Raw genomic sequence first — 15,001 nt, forward strand, 5'->3', positions numbered from 1 at the left:
CTCGGGGTAAAGGGGCATCCCATAAGGGGGTTAGTAGTAACAATAGTTGAATATTCATACCCGATGGGTCGAGAATTCACAGGTGCATGTACTTGTTGAACTTGAGGATTCGTACCTTGAGTAACTGAAGAGATCGTTCCTTGATGTTGAGGTTCAGTTGCCCCTATCTGGGCTTCTCCTTGCGTGGTTGCATAAGTTGAATGAGGAGGTACCTCAACAGTTGAAGAAATCACCTGGGTTGTCCCCGTTGGTATTCCTCATCGAAGGGCTCTAACTGTTCTCCGTGTATTCGTCATGGTTATTGTTGTGCTTTCCCACAGACGGTGCCAAATATTGTGGATAAAAAACTAAGGTTATTATTTGTTGTATTTATTGCTAAGGTTCGGGAGCTCAAGGCCTTTAATGGCTGCTCTCGTGTTTCGTAGCTTAACTCTGCCTTCACGAGATGACTACGTATCTCTGTGAATTAGAGAATCAAGCCAAAAAAATGTAGTTCTGATTTGTGGGGTGAGGCCCCTTATATAGATGCTGGTGGTCCTTGAATTGGACTTGATATAGGAGACCTGGTGGGCAAGTCTCATAATTAGAATGGACTTTGGAGTCCTAAATAGTAGGAAACTGATTCCTTATCCTTTTAGGTCCCTCTGAGGCTAATATGCAAGGATTTATATCCTTATCGGGACTCTTCTCAATAGCTGATTTTTCCCTTATTAATTAATTACGAAATTAATTAATATTCAGGGTTTTTGGGCCTTTTTTGTACCATCAGGCCTGATCTGGTCCATCAGGCCTGATCAATGTGTTGACCTTTTTGGTCTGAATGTCATACATCTTCTTATTGGGCCTTGCAGCCCAAACCATTTATAATTATTGTAATATGTAATCAGGATTTATTTATCCCTATCACTACCAAATCTCTTAGCTCAAACACTCAACCATCTCTCACCTCAAAGCCAAAATTTCTATACAAGCCAATTGAAAACTCACTTCTCAAAATTTCAATCACTTCCACTCAAACCAGCTTGAAGAAAATCACAACCCTACCTTCTATAAACCTCCAATCAAGACACACTTTAAATATGTTGGAAGAAAAGCAAAGCAACTGTCAGTTACTGAGAGATCATTATGGAATTGCTATGATCAAACTGACTTTCTTCCACTAAATTGGTGCCTCACAGATGAAGAATATTTTTAACAGCTAGTTGAAAAAATAGTCAGAGTCTGGGTTATATCATATACAGAAGTCAGAATTTATTATGATGATGGTTCTTTCACTCTACTTGGAAGCAATCTAATGGACACACTTTCAACCATAGAGTTTAAAAGAGTGATCAGTCTGATGAAGGATAAGGATACTATTACAAGGTTCTGGAAAGCTGTGTATTGTGTATGGGTGAAAGAAATAGATGAGAAAATTGCAAAGGCAAAAGTTAAGAAGGAAGAAAGAGATAGAAAATATGCTGAAGAACTGGCAAGAATTTGAAAGAGACATGTCCTAAGTCCAATCATGTATGAGGATTTAGGAATAACTTTTATGTAATCTGTTTTGATTTCATTGATATTAATAAAAGGCTTGTTTTGCTTTTATTGCGGGCTCTATCTATTTAAATGTTTTAATAAGATATACCACAGTTTAGAGTAAAGCTTTTTATGGATTGTGATGAGATCATAATAATGAGACCTAAAAGATGATAACTCTAAACTTAAATAGTTCCTGGTCGTAGGATTACTAACTGGTAATTAGTAATCCGCAAAGATCGGTACATACTATGCTTGCTTCATTATGAAGGATGTCTGCTCTCATAGACATTTGTGTGGTGACACTATAGCTAATATGTAGGTGCTTATTATAGAATAAGTTCACTGAACATGACTCACACAGCTGAACAACTGATGGAGTTCACTCACGTGTCAGCAGTTGTTCACATAGTGATAGTTGTACAAGTATCCTTAGACTTGAGGTCATCATAGTCATCTTGTGTACACTGAACTATGCTTTGGTTTAGTTCTTAGTCTTCAGAGACAATTATAAGGGCTCTACTGGGTATAGAAATTTGTACACGAAGATAGTGTATGATCAATAAAGGATCTACCCCTTCCAGTGAAGGAAGAGAATGTTCAATGCTGATCCACTTATGTTAGTTCAGGAATCTATGGCCAGAGTGAATGAAATTAGAAAGGAGTTTCTAATTTACATTAAATAGAACTAAGCATAGTGAATGGGAAAGCAAGTGATTAAATAAGATAGGCTTGACACAAGTTCCATGCTTTGTATTTAATCGTGACATTGGAGGGTAGAAGGAATTAATTGTACGGTAACTACCCACTGAATAGGTTCTTGGTATTCTAAGCAGTGAATTCGTATTATCCGGATAGTCGCGATATGCTGAGAAGTATCCCTCACGATGTAGAATAAATATGATTAATTAATTAATCATATTTAATGAATTAGAGAATTTATATAAATAATGATAAAATAGTTTTATTATTATTTATTTCTACTACCGGCTTAATATTGAACCTACATGGTCACACCATAAAAGAGAATGATTTAATGGTGGAGGAATTAATTAATAATGACTGATAATTATTTAATTATGAAATAAATAATTAATTGGCAAATTTAATAATTGATTAAATGAGATTTAATTGATTATAAATTAATTAAGAAAAGGTTCTTAATATTATTAATTAAGAATTTAATTTTTGGAAATTAAATCAAGTGAGAGAATTATTTCTAAAGAGTTTAGAAAAATTATTAATAATTAAAAGGTGTTTTAATTATTAGTGAGAATAATAAAGGGTTAATAATAATAATAATATTTTATGGAAAAAATTTCAGCTGAAAATTTTGCCTATAAATATACTATTATAGACCCTATTTTTGCCTCAACCAAAAAGATTTACAAAACCCTAATTCTCTCCATCTCCTCCTCCTCAATTACATCGTTTTCTTGGTGGATACCGGTGGAGTGCTTCACACTTGAGGAGCAGCTACTAAGGATCTGCATTCATCGTTTTTGGATCGCTATTAAAGACCCCCATCTTTCCATTAACGTAAAGCTTCTTAAGGTAAACATATTGAACTACGAATTAAATATTATTTTTCGCATGGATCCTGCGGAGGGTTTCGTTTTTTTTTAAGATTTAAATTTACGTTTTCGCTGCGTTTATGTGCTAAAACCCCTTCAGAATTGAGAAAAGATCAAATGAGCTTAAAGCAAAAGGGTTGAGCAGACTCTCCAAAGATGGACATTTTCTGAACATCAAGATTGGCAGATTCTCCAGGTTTAGGGCTGGTTATTTAAATGGTTATTCATTAGATGAGTGACTCAAGCTTGTGGAAGCTTTAAGAGGAAATGAAATTTTAGAAGAAATGGAAGTGTTAGTGACTCTTAAAGATCTCATTAGAAAGGAGTCAGGCTATGAAGATTTCATGTAATGAATGTTCTTGTTAAAAATTTAATGACCATTTAATGTCAAATGTTATATTTATGTCAATTTGTATATAAAGTCTAAATTGTTTATTGAAGCATGGGGTTAGTCTTGTTAACAGACATGGATTTGTGATAAGCAATCTTCTCACAAATTGGGGGAGATTGTTGTGCAAGAAATGCTTGAACTATAACAAGACTAAGTCAAATTGACAATCCTAAGTAAGTTGTATTGTAATCTAAGTTTGTATTTTGTACTGTAACACTTAAATCTGTAAAAATGTAAATAGACTAGACTTAAGTATTTTTATGTAAACAGTCTCAAGCCTAAGGATAAGCTCTGGAAGAAGATCATGAAGATCATGCCTCAGAGAAAGTGTGAAGAAGTTTGGAGTAGAATAAATCTCTTTTATGAAAACATTCTAAGTCAAGAAGTCTACAAGTCATAGATTAAGTGTTATAGAGAAGTCAGTCGAGAACTCCAGAATGACTTAGCTACTAGAGGACTCAGAGATATCGACAAGCCAAATTGAAGACATGAAGATTGGAGATATCGACTAGTCATTTCTTCACTAGAGAACTCTGAGATATCGACAAGTCAAAATATCATTAGAGATAGGGCTGAGCATAAATTAGCCAAACCGACCGAAACCGCCCAATCCAAACCGACCAAACCGAATTTTACGGTTTACTAACGGTTTGGTTCGGTTTTGGATTGACATTTTAAAAACCAATTTTTTTCGGTTGGGTTTCGGTTTTTACCTCCAAACCGACCGAAATAATCAAACCGAACCGAACCGCATATTTAGAATGAAATAATAATATGCATATATTAGTAATGTGCAATTAATAATAAATTTATAATTTATAACATATGTGTAAACTAAAACATATAAAAGAACTAATCTTAATATTTTATTCTAAGATATTAATATTTATGTATGTGTTATGTTTTCATTATTTTTATTTTTATTCAATACAAGTATGAGAGTTGGTCGCATCTTTCTCGTCTTCCTACCTTTTTTAATGTCTCAAAGTCATAATATTTATATAATATTTTTAAATATGATTATAATAAAAAATATAATTCTATAATATGAAACAAACTTTTGAGTCTTATTTACAAGTTCAAGTTTAATTTAATTTTTAACTTTGTTTTATAGAAATAATAGTTAAAACCGAAACCAAACCGAACCGAACCGTTTTAAACGGATTGGTTTGGTTTGGTTTTTTCACATAACAGTTTGGTTTCAGATTGGACTTTAAGGAAACCGCTAACTTCGGTTTGGTTCGGTTTGGACCCTCCAAACCAACCGATACTCACCCCTAATTAGAGATCTCCGAGATATCGATAAGTCAAAATATCACTAGAGATCTATGAGATATCGATAAGTCTATTTGTCACTAGAGAACTCAGAGATATCGATAAGCCAAAATGAAGACATGAAGATAAGAGATCTCGACAAGCCAAATTCTCTTATAGAGAAATCAGAGACTTCGATAAGTCAAGAATCATTAGAGAACTGTGAGACCTCGATAAGCCTTTATACTTATCGAGATGTCAGTTCTCTAACAGCTAACTGGAGACCTCTAATGAAACTCAAATGCTGAATACTATCAAGTTAAATATCCAAGATTATCAATCAACAAACAATCCAATCAGTTGGATTGACTGGTCTACAAAAAGCAGCTTGAAGAGTGCAAGATAAAGGGTAAAGATAAACTGACAAAGGAAGATCAAAGTTAACACAATATGGAAAGATATGATAAGCCAGAAATGGAAAGATTAGTGACATGTTGCTAAAGTGATTAGCACTTCTTATTACATGTTGTGTAAACCAGTGTTTAACTATTCTATAAAGTTAACACTGATCCTTTGTTAGTAGTAACAATTTCAGATTAGAAAAATCTTGTATTCTCTCAAGGAAGAAGCTAATCTCTTTAATAACAAAGAGCCTAGAAATTTTGTAGCAAAATATTCTTAATTTTAATATAAAATTAAGTGAGTTTTGAAAGATCTGTGTTCACTGTTCTTACCTGTTTAAATTCAGTATTAACACATTTCACTACAAGATTTTAATTTATTTTGTTTATCACCATAAACACTTCAAGAAAAGCAGAAAAACACCGAAACACATTCACCCCCCTCTGTGTGTGATTCATTACCTAACATCATCTTTTCGCAAAAGTAACGTAAATAATCTCGTTTTGTTCTCCCTGTTATTTTTTTTCAAACCCTAACTTTTTCTTCCTTCTTTCTCTTTTTTTATTAAAACACTCACTCTTTTTTAATAAAAGCCTTGCTATTATTTAAACTAATACCTGATATTCTGAATATAAGAATAAAAATAAACTTGCACAAACTATTTTAACTATAACACACTGATATTAATAAATAATTAAATCAGATAATCCAACTAAAAATAATTATAAAATATCGGGATGTTATATTGAGGGCTTTGATGTGTACCTTTTATGGGTAGCCTATTTGATGACATATTTGTACCTTTTATGGGTGCCTTATTTGATGGCATAATTTTGGCCTTTTAGAGGAAATCGTGTACCAATTTAGTTGGCTTGTTTGTGTCTAACTAAAAATTTTCTTGGGTTAAATTTCATTTTATTTTAAGTATTATATCTACTTTTGTCCCTTATAATAAATTTTAACAATCATTTATAATTTTCTCATATTATTTTTAATATTTTTCTTTGTCTCGTTTGATATTATGTTCAGGTATCCAGAAAGACATTTAATGGGGGTTCACATATCTGATCTTAAAGCTCAATTATCAATTAGGATCTCGGAGTACAAGACAATTTTGATGGCATGAGAGACTGACCGTAACTATTAGACACTAGTTTATTCTTAGTCTTGTACATAACATATTTTAGTAGGTATTCTTTTTCCCATCCTGAGTTTTTTTTAACGAGGCCTTTTTTATGGGTTATCTGATCAGTGAATTGAAGTGATATTATCTAAGTTTCTGGGAGCAATTGTTTGCTTTTCAGTTAGATAATATACCTTGATAAATGAATGATACACTATCCCTTCAGATTGTATTATTGATTTTTATCAATGGATATATATATATATATATATATATATATATATATATATATTTCAGCAAACAAAATATTCGTAAACAATCGTTTTGTGTACGTTTCGTGTATATAAATATATAAATAAATAAATGAATAAATATATAAGAATATTATATTTTTGGATATAAAAAATATATATACATATAATGTAATATTTTTTAATATATTTTTTATAAATATATACGAATTATATGTTATATACGTATAATATTACCAAATATTTATATTTATATAAATGAATACATAAATATCTTATATATATTTAAATATTTATTAATAAATTTATTTATTTCGTGTACTTTCGTGATGTCGTGTACCCAAGCGTAAACATTTATTCGTACCTATTTAGATTTCGTGTTTGTGTCGTGTATTTTCGTGTTCGGATCCTAAAAAATCGAACGCATATCCATTTAAATCGTGTCGTTCTTGTGTTATTTTATCGTGTCATATTCTAAATTGTCAGCTCTATTACATCACGGGTCACAAATTAAAAATGGTGACATAGCAATTAATTGTTGACGGAACTATTATTGACTTGTAATTGGGTTTACGGGACAAACAGTGATCATTGACAAAGAACTGATGATATGCTTCATCTTAATAACCACACTGAAGTATTTTCTTCACCATTTCTACTGTGTTAGACTAAATATTCAAAGTAATTGAGATAATTATCATGTGAATTTGACCATGAACACGGATATTGTCAGATCCTGTCAAGACCACTTTATACATTTTATTTGTTGTGAATTATTATTTGTTAATTTCGTTATTTTTTCCTTTTTTATTCGATTTCACATATGACTATATCTATCTGATGATCCTAATATTGAATCATATTTAAATGAGGAACAACTCTCTTTATTGATATATTTTTCCAACCCCCTTTATGTAGGGCAACTAGTCTCTATTTATAGAGAACCCTTAATGGGCTTTTCCCTTTACAATTGGGCCCCTATTGGGCCTCCTATTACAAGATTATATATTAAAGTCCCTATCTATAGTCCTTCTTTCTCCTTCTTTATTCTCATGCCCAACATTTGTCCCCCACGAACATTATTGCAATATCTTTAGATTTGCTGCTATAGTTCCTTATTAAAACCTGTAAAAAATATAAAATAAAGACCAAAATAGAGAATAAGCTAAAAGATAAAATATTAATTTTTTTTTACATGCTTCCTTTTATTATTTTGTTTTTATCATTTAGTTGTATGTTTAGGGGCGTGTAATGATTAGCAGTCCAGTGTGTATAGATTTTTAAATATGAGAAGTCTTTTCACCTTCCCTCTCTTCTATCAAACAGGTGCTACAGTATTTTTTAAAAGCACCGTGCTTTTCCTCCGGCGTCTCCATTCCTGTAAGTCTTCTGTAACTTAAAGCTTTATTCTGATTAACTCTTTAACGTTTTAGTGTCTTAATCTTGGTTTGTAGCCTTTGTTTTGAGTCTTGGCTATCCACGTTAACATCTTTACAGTTCCTTCTTTATTCGATTCCATGGCTAAACCGACTTCTGCTTCATCCGATCTCTTTCGCAATCTTGAGAAGCGCCCTTTAGATGAGGGTGACGAAGAATCTGCCATAAACTTAGATAATCTTGAGATTCCCAATTTGAATTCGTGTAAATCCTTCGACTTTATGAATGAAGACGAGATATTCTCTGGCGTCGAAGTAGCTTCGAAGAAATCTCCCCCGCTCAGCCCTCGTACATTGGAGTATAGAGAGAGAGTTCTTCGCGAAAGCTTAGAACTTGGTCGTCTTGAGTTCCCCCAGGGTAGCAGCCTTGATTACATAAGCCATTTTACTAACCATAGATTAAATATGACGAACTAGAGTCTTGGGTTGACCTAAACAATGGGTATAGATTACGTATCTCGACCCCCGAAGAGCGGATGTGGTTTATGCCGGAATTCGGTACGCACGGTATCCCCTTAATTATGTTCGAGTATGGTCTTCGACTCCCGATGCACCCCTTCCACTTAGCTATGTACGAGGCTATAGGGTGTGGGGTCGCCCAGTTGTCGCCTAACTCGGTAGCTCAGATTAGTGGTTTTATAGCTTTGTGTAACGAGAAGGAAAGGATTCCTTCTGTGAAACTGTTTTTTTCAATTTATTGTGTTCGATACCATAACGGCCAGGTCTATTTCGATACCCAAAGTAAGCGACCTAAGATTGTAAGTGTGAAATCCTCTAACTCAGGATATCATCCTAAGTGGGTTTATATCGGGGGTAAGGATTTAGAGTTTGTGAGGCCTTGTCGTAAAGTAACTCAGTCGACGGTCGAGTATTTGAACAGTCTTGATAAGTATGATAGTGAATATCTTGATAGATTTCAGGGGTCGAGACCCGTTTTTACGCATAACGATTTAAAAGACTCTAAGTTTCTTGAAGGGCATAACCGTAAGCTTTTTGCTACTTGTCCTTTTAAGTTTCCTCCTCTTCCTTTCTTTTTCTTTATATACTTTCGTTAATGTGATTTTGTATGTGTTTTATTTCAGTTGCTGGAAGTTCCTTGGGAAAGCTTTTGGACCGTGGAGTTTCGGTGGAAATGGACAAGGCCATGATGATGTTGGTTAAGAAATCCAAGGCTGGAGCTGTCGATGCATCGAGGGTTGATGAGAATACTTCATCAAAAACAATTTCTATTGAGCTGTTGGATGAGAATGGTAACAAGGTGGTCGAGGGGTCTGAACGTGTCCCTTTTGAGGGGGTCGAGACACCTTCTCGGAAGAGGGAGAGGACTGTAGTTGTTGAGATTCCAGATGACACAGAAAAAGAGGCTCGTGAAGGTGCTGCGGGTTCTGGAGTTAACAGAACTTTGACGATAATTGGGAATCGGAGGATTATGCAGCCTACCGTTGACTTTGAGGTGAGCAAGGAAGTTATTCGTGTTGAGATTCGTCCCACCGAGAGATGGGTTGGTGGCTCGACAGTTCCTCTTCGAACTTTCCGAGTTTTTAATTTGCCTCAAGATTCCAGTGCTTATGCTAAGAGATCCAGAACGGATCTCGTTGATCGATGTTTAGGGAGAGCTGGAAGGGTATGCATTTCTTTTTTAGATGCTTATTTAACCTATTTCTTAGATACTGTAATTATATATCTCGTTGGTCGAAGCCTTTATTTTTGTTTATGTTTTGACAGTTTTTGTCCGATATGGTGCACCTTCTTGAGGATTATAGAGCTGATGAGAGCGGGGATTCTTCTTCAAAGCTTGAAGAAGAGAGGGATATTTTAAAGAGTGAGAAAAAGAAGCTTGAAAACCATGTTTAGGGAGACATGGTTTTGATGATTATATCCGAGACTTTGCTGAGGAGACTAAGGAGAAAGATGCCGACCCCTGAAGGCGAAGGATGCCTCGTTTATCTATGTATTTTTAAACTGTCTTTTTTTTTAATTTGAGTATGTTATGGATTTGTTATGGATTTGTGTTGGCCAATTCCTTTGAAGAAGATGCTCGGTTTATCTTGTTTGTGTATGCATAATTCTGATTTCAGTCTTAATTAGTCTTACGGTTAACTGCTGATTTTTGAAAATATTGAAACTTGTTATTTCGTTCAACAAAGGGGTTCTTTAACTATGTACTTGTCATTATTTTCTTGCAATCGTGTTTGATTTTATGATAGTATTGTTACGCTTGTTTATCTCTTTTTTTTAGTCTCGATAGATGATGGTTTTCCTTGTGCTACAACCCTCGTTGTTGGATTTGATCCTTTGAACTTATAGAACTTAGATCTCCTTTCTTAAGCTAACTAAACTTGTTTTTATACAAGATCTTTTATACTTATGAATTACACAACATCTTGAACAAAATAGATTGCATTGATAATTTAGGGTAATGTCTTAGCGGGGATCTCATATCAACCCCTTTTCGCTAAAACTGCTTTTGCATAATTAAAGGTAGTTCTGATTCATACATTTCAAACAAACTGATTACTAATAAATTTTTTTCAAGTGAATGGCATTCCACCAAGCATTCTTGAGAGGAGTTCCGTCGAGGGTCGAAAGACGTAAGTCCCCGGTGCAACGATGCCTGTCACCTGATATGGTCCTTCCCACAGAGCCTTAAACTTACCTGTTATAGCCGGTTGGGAGGCTGCCGACTCTCGAAGGACTAAGTCCCAACCAAGAACTTTTTGACCTTCACTTTCTTGTTGAAGTAGGCTGCTGTGTGAGCTTGTTGTTGGAGAATTCTTCTTGACGCTTCTTCTCTGACCTCTTCTATAAGGACATTGTGGAGTTGAATTCCTTCTCGCGACGCTTCAGCGTCAAAATATTCGACCCTTGGAGAATTAAGGGAGACTTCGACAGGCGAGACTGCTTCCAAACCAAAGGCCATTTTAAAAGGGGATATGCCTGTTGAACTCCTAGGGGTCGTTCTATAAGACCAGAGAACATTCGGTAATTCGTCGACCCATGGCCTTGGTAGTTCGTCAACCCTTTTCTTAAGACCCTGTAAGATGATTCGATTAGAAACTTCAACCTGTTCGTTGGCCTGGGGGTAAGCTACCGATGACTTGATGTGTTTTATCTTGAGATGCGAAAGCGTTTCTGTAAACTTATCTCCCACGAACTGAGTTCTGTTGTCAGTCACAACAATTCTTGGCACTCCAAACCTAAACACAATGTATTCCATCAAAAATTGTACCATCTCCTTCTCGCGAATCTTAGCCAAAGGTCGGGCTTCGATCCATTTTGTTGCGTAGTCAACAGCCACAACAATGTATTGGGCTTGATTCTTAGACTTCGGGAAAGGGCCCACGATATCTATACCCCACTGAAAGAAGGGGCATGGGTTGATGACTGGAATCATTTCTACCGAGGGTTGATGGGAAACAGTCCCGTAAAGCTGACATGACTTACACCTTCGCACAAAATTTTCACAGTCACTTCGCATTGTAGGCCAAAAAAGACCTTGCCTTACTATTTTAAGGGATGGGTTCTTGCCTCCTAAATGATCCCCGTAGATGCCAGTGTGTACTTCAACCATCGATAGGTTAGCATCTTCTGGGCCTAAGCATCGAAGTAGAGGCTCTACAAGTCCCCGACGGTATAGCTTGTTTTCTAGGACACAATAGTTTTTTGCCTTGTATGATATGGATCTAGCTTCGTTCTTATCTTGTGGGAGCTTGTTCTGCAAGATATATTCTAAAAAAGGTTGACGCCAATTTGCCACATAAGATATCTCATTGATCTTCAGCATGTCGGGGGATGGAGGACTTAAGTCGATGGATGGAACCTTTATTTCCTCGATATAAATTGCTTCAGATGTTGTCACAACGGACGAGGCCAATTTAGACAGTGCGTCAGCCCATTGGTTATCTCCCCTGCATATATTTTTAATTGTCCATGACTGGACTTTCTCCAACAAAGACATGGCCAGTTCAAATATGTTGACATTCGAGCATCGTGCGCTTTGAGCTCTCCCTGTATATGTTTTGCTACAAGCTGTGAATCCCCAAATATTTCCAAAACCTTTACCTGTAGCTCAATTGCTAGGCGAAGACCTGCTAACAAAGCCTCATACTCAGCTACATTATTTGTTACTGGAAATGAGAATTTTAAGGCCTGTTGTATTTTGAATCCCTCTGGACTGATTAAAATGACCCCTGCACCCCCTGACGATGATGTTGATGATTCGTCGACGTAAAGAAACCATGCCTGTTGTGGAAATAATGTTTCTTCGAGTACATGACTATCAAATTTGCATTCTACAATAAAGTCTGATAAGACTTGAGACTTTACTGCATTCCGTGGTAGATACTCGATGTGGAATTGGCTAAGCTCGACCGTCCAGGCGGCGAGACGCCCTATCATGTCGGGCTTGTGCAAGATACGCTTCAGGGGCTGGTCAGTCATGACATTTATCAGACGGCCTTGAAAATAATAGCGAAGCTTTCTGCTTGCTACCACGAGAGCATAAACTAATTTTTCCACATGTGGATAACGAGTTTCGGCGTCTTTCAGTGTATGACTGACGTAGTAAACTGGGGCTTCTCGCCCTTCAACGTCTTTGACCAACACAGAGGCTACTGACCCATCGGAGGCCGAGATGTATACTTTCAAAGTTTCACGAGGCAATGCTCTTGCTAAAACTGGGGGGCTTGTCAAGAATGCTTTTATAACTTCAAAGCTTTCTTTACATTGATCGTCCCATATCAATTTTTTGTTCCTTGATGCTTCTTTGATCACCTTAAAAAAGGGACTACATTTTTTGGAGGCTTGTGGTATGAAGCGTCGAAGGGCCGCTATGCAACCAGTAAGACGTTGAACCTCTTTGATGGTCGACGGGTCTTTCATTTCAGATATGGCTTTTATCTGTGAGGGGTCAGCTCTTATTCCTCGTTGGGAAACGAGAAATCCTAGGAATTTCCCAGATGTTAAGCCAAAAGAGCACTTTAACGTGTTCAACCTCATGTTATTGCGCCTGACATTTTCAAAAGTCTCTCGAAGGTCGCTGCAATGATTATTTGAGGATCTTGATTTGGTTATCATATCATCAACATACACCTCAAGATTCCGTCCCAATTGCTTCTTGAATATTTCATCCATCATACGCTGAAATATTGCACCAACATTAATTAAACCGAAAGGCATGTTTCAGTAGCAAAGACCCCGCGATGTGTGATAAACGCCGTTTGCTCCCAGTCTTGATCATCCATCCTGATTTGATTATACCCTGAGAACACGTCCATGAAAGATAACAATTCATGACCCGCCGTAGCGTCGATAAGTTGATCTATATTTGGCAAAGGATAATAATCCCTCGGACATGCTCTGTTAAGGTCTGAATAATCAACACACATTCGCCATTTCCCATTACTTTTTTCACAAGAACGACATTAGCAATCCATGTCGGGAATTTTACTGGCTCGATGAAATGGGCAAGTAAGAGTCGATCGAGCTCCTCCTCTATAGCTCGTCATTTTTCTTCTGAGAACGTGCGCCTCTTTTGTTTGACTGGGTTTTTCAGGCGGTCGACATGTAGAGAGTGCCTCGCTACATCAACGGGAATTCCCGGCATGTCAGAAGGCGACCATGCGAAAATATCTGCAAATTCCCGAAGCAACCTTGTTAATTCATCTTGTGTCTCAAAGTCTAGATCTTTTCCCACTTTTACTGTTTTATCCGGCGAACCTTCCACTATCGGCACCTCGACAGTCTCACCGACGGGGGAAAACGAGGGCTCCCTCGGGATATCGATGATGTTACCCGGGTCTATCTGGACAACCTCGTTGATCGTTTGAGAATCACAATCTTGCTTTTTGGGTACCACGGTGGTAAAGTAGCATTGTCTCGAGACCGCTTGGTCACCACACATCTCCCCTACTCCAAACTCAGTTGTGAATTTCATCTTCAGATGGGGTATTAACGTGATGGCTTCCAGTGCCGAAATGGTCGTTCGACCTAGGATGGCATTGTGACTTGAGTTTGCACTGATTACATGAAATTTAACTATCTTCCATACTTGACAAGGCATTATGCCGAAAAGGACCGGGAGATCAATTGTTCCGACCACCTTTACCTCATTACCCGTGAAGCCATAGAGAGGCGAATGGGTATTTTCTAATTTCCGTTCCCCTGTATCCATTCACGCCAAGGCGTGATGATACAGAATGTCGACAGCTACATTATCTACAAGGATTTTTTTTACTGTATTGGTGCCAATTTTTGCTGTAATAACCAGTGCATCTTGATGTCCTCTTATGATATTTGGAGAATAATCTTCAACCTGAGAAGGATATTACAAGAGATGGAGATGGCTTACATCTCTTGGGATATGAAGGGTTGACACTACACACCTCTCGGGCATAGGACTTACGAGAATTGTTTGACATACCTCCGGCGGCGTAACCACCGAAGATCACATAGACTACTCTGTCGTCTTGTCTTTGTTGATTTTGGCCCTGTCCTTCGATGTAATGGATGAAATCACCTCTTCTGATTTTGGACTCGATGAGATTGCTTAACTGATAGCATTGTTCTGTGGTGTGTCCCGTATCTTCGTGGTAGTCACAATACCGAGAACTTGAAGGACGACCCGGCTTCATCGGCCTCGGGGGTCGAAAGTCAGGCTCTGTTTTTAGAATTGCCAAAATTGTTACTTTATCGACTGTAAGCCTAGTAAACTCTTTGTCTTTTTTATCACGGGACTGCCATCTTCTATCTGATACGGGCTGTCACGGGTATTCTCGATCCTTCGGACTTTGATATTTCTCTTTTCCAGTATCCCTCCTCGGCGATGAACGTCGAGGAGATTTGGAGTCATATCTTCGAGACCTCGGAGTCCGAGGGCTTTGAGTTCTTGTTCTATCGTACTTGTAGCTAGAGCGCCGAGGAGATCTTATGCTTCCCACCGCTTCTTGGAGCGTCATCCTATGCTCGACAATCTGGAAAGCCGCGTGGAGATGTTGAGGATGTTTCTCTATGAGTTCTTCTAGCAGAATACCATGTCTGCTTCCATCGATGCC

The sequence above is a fragment of the Apium graveolens genome, chromosome 1 (assembly GCF_009905375.1).
Source record: "Apium graveolens cultivar Ventura chromosome 1, ASM990537v1, whole genome shotgun sequence".
Lineage (NCBI taxonomy): Eukaryota > Viridiplantae > Streptophyta > Magnoliopsida > Apiales > Apiaceae > Apium > Apium graveolens.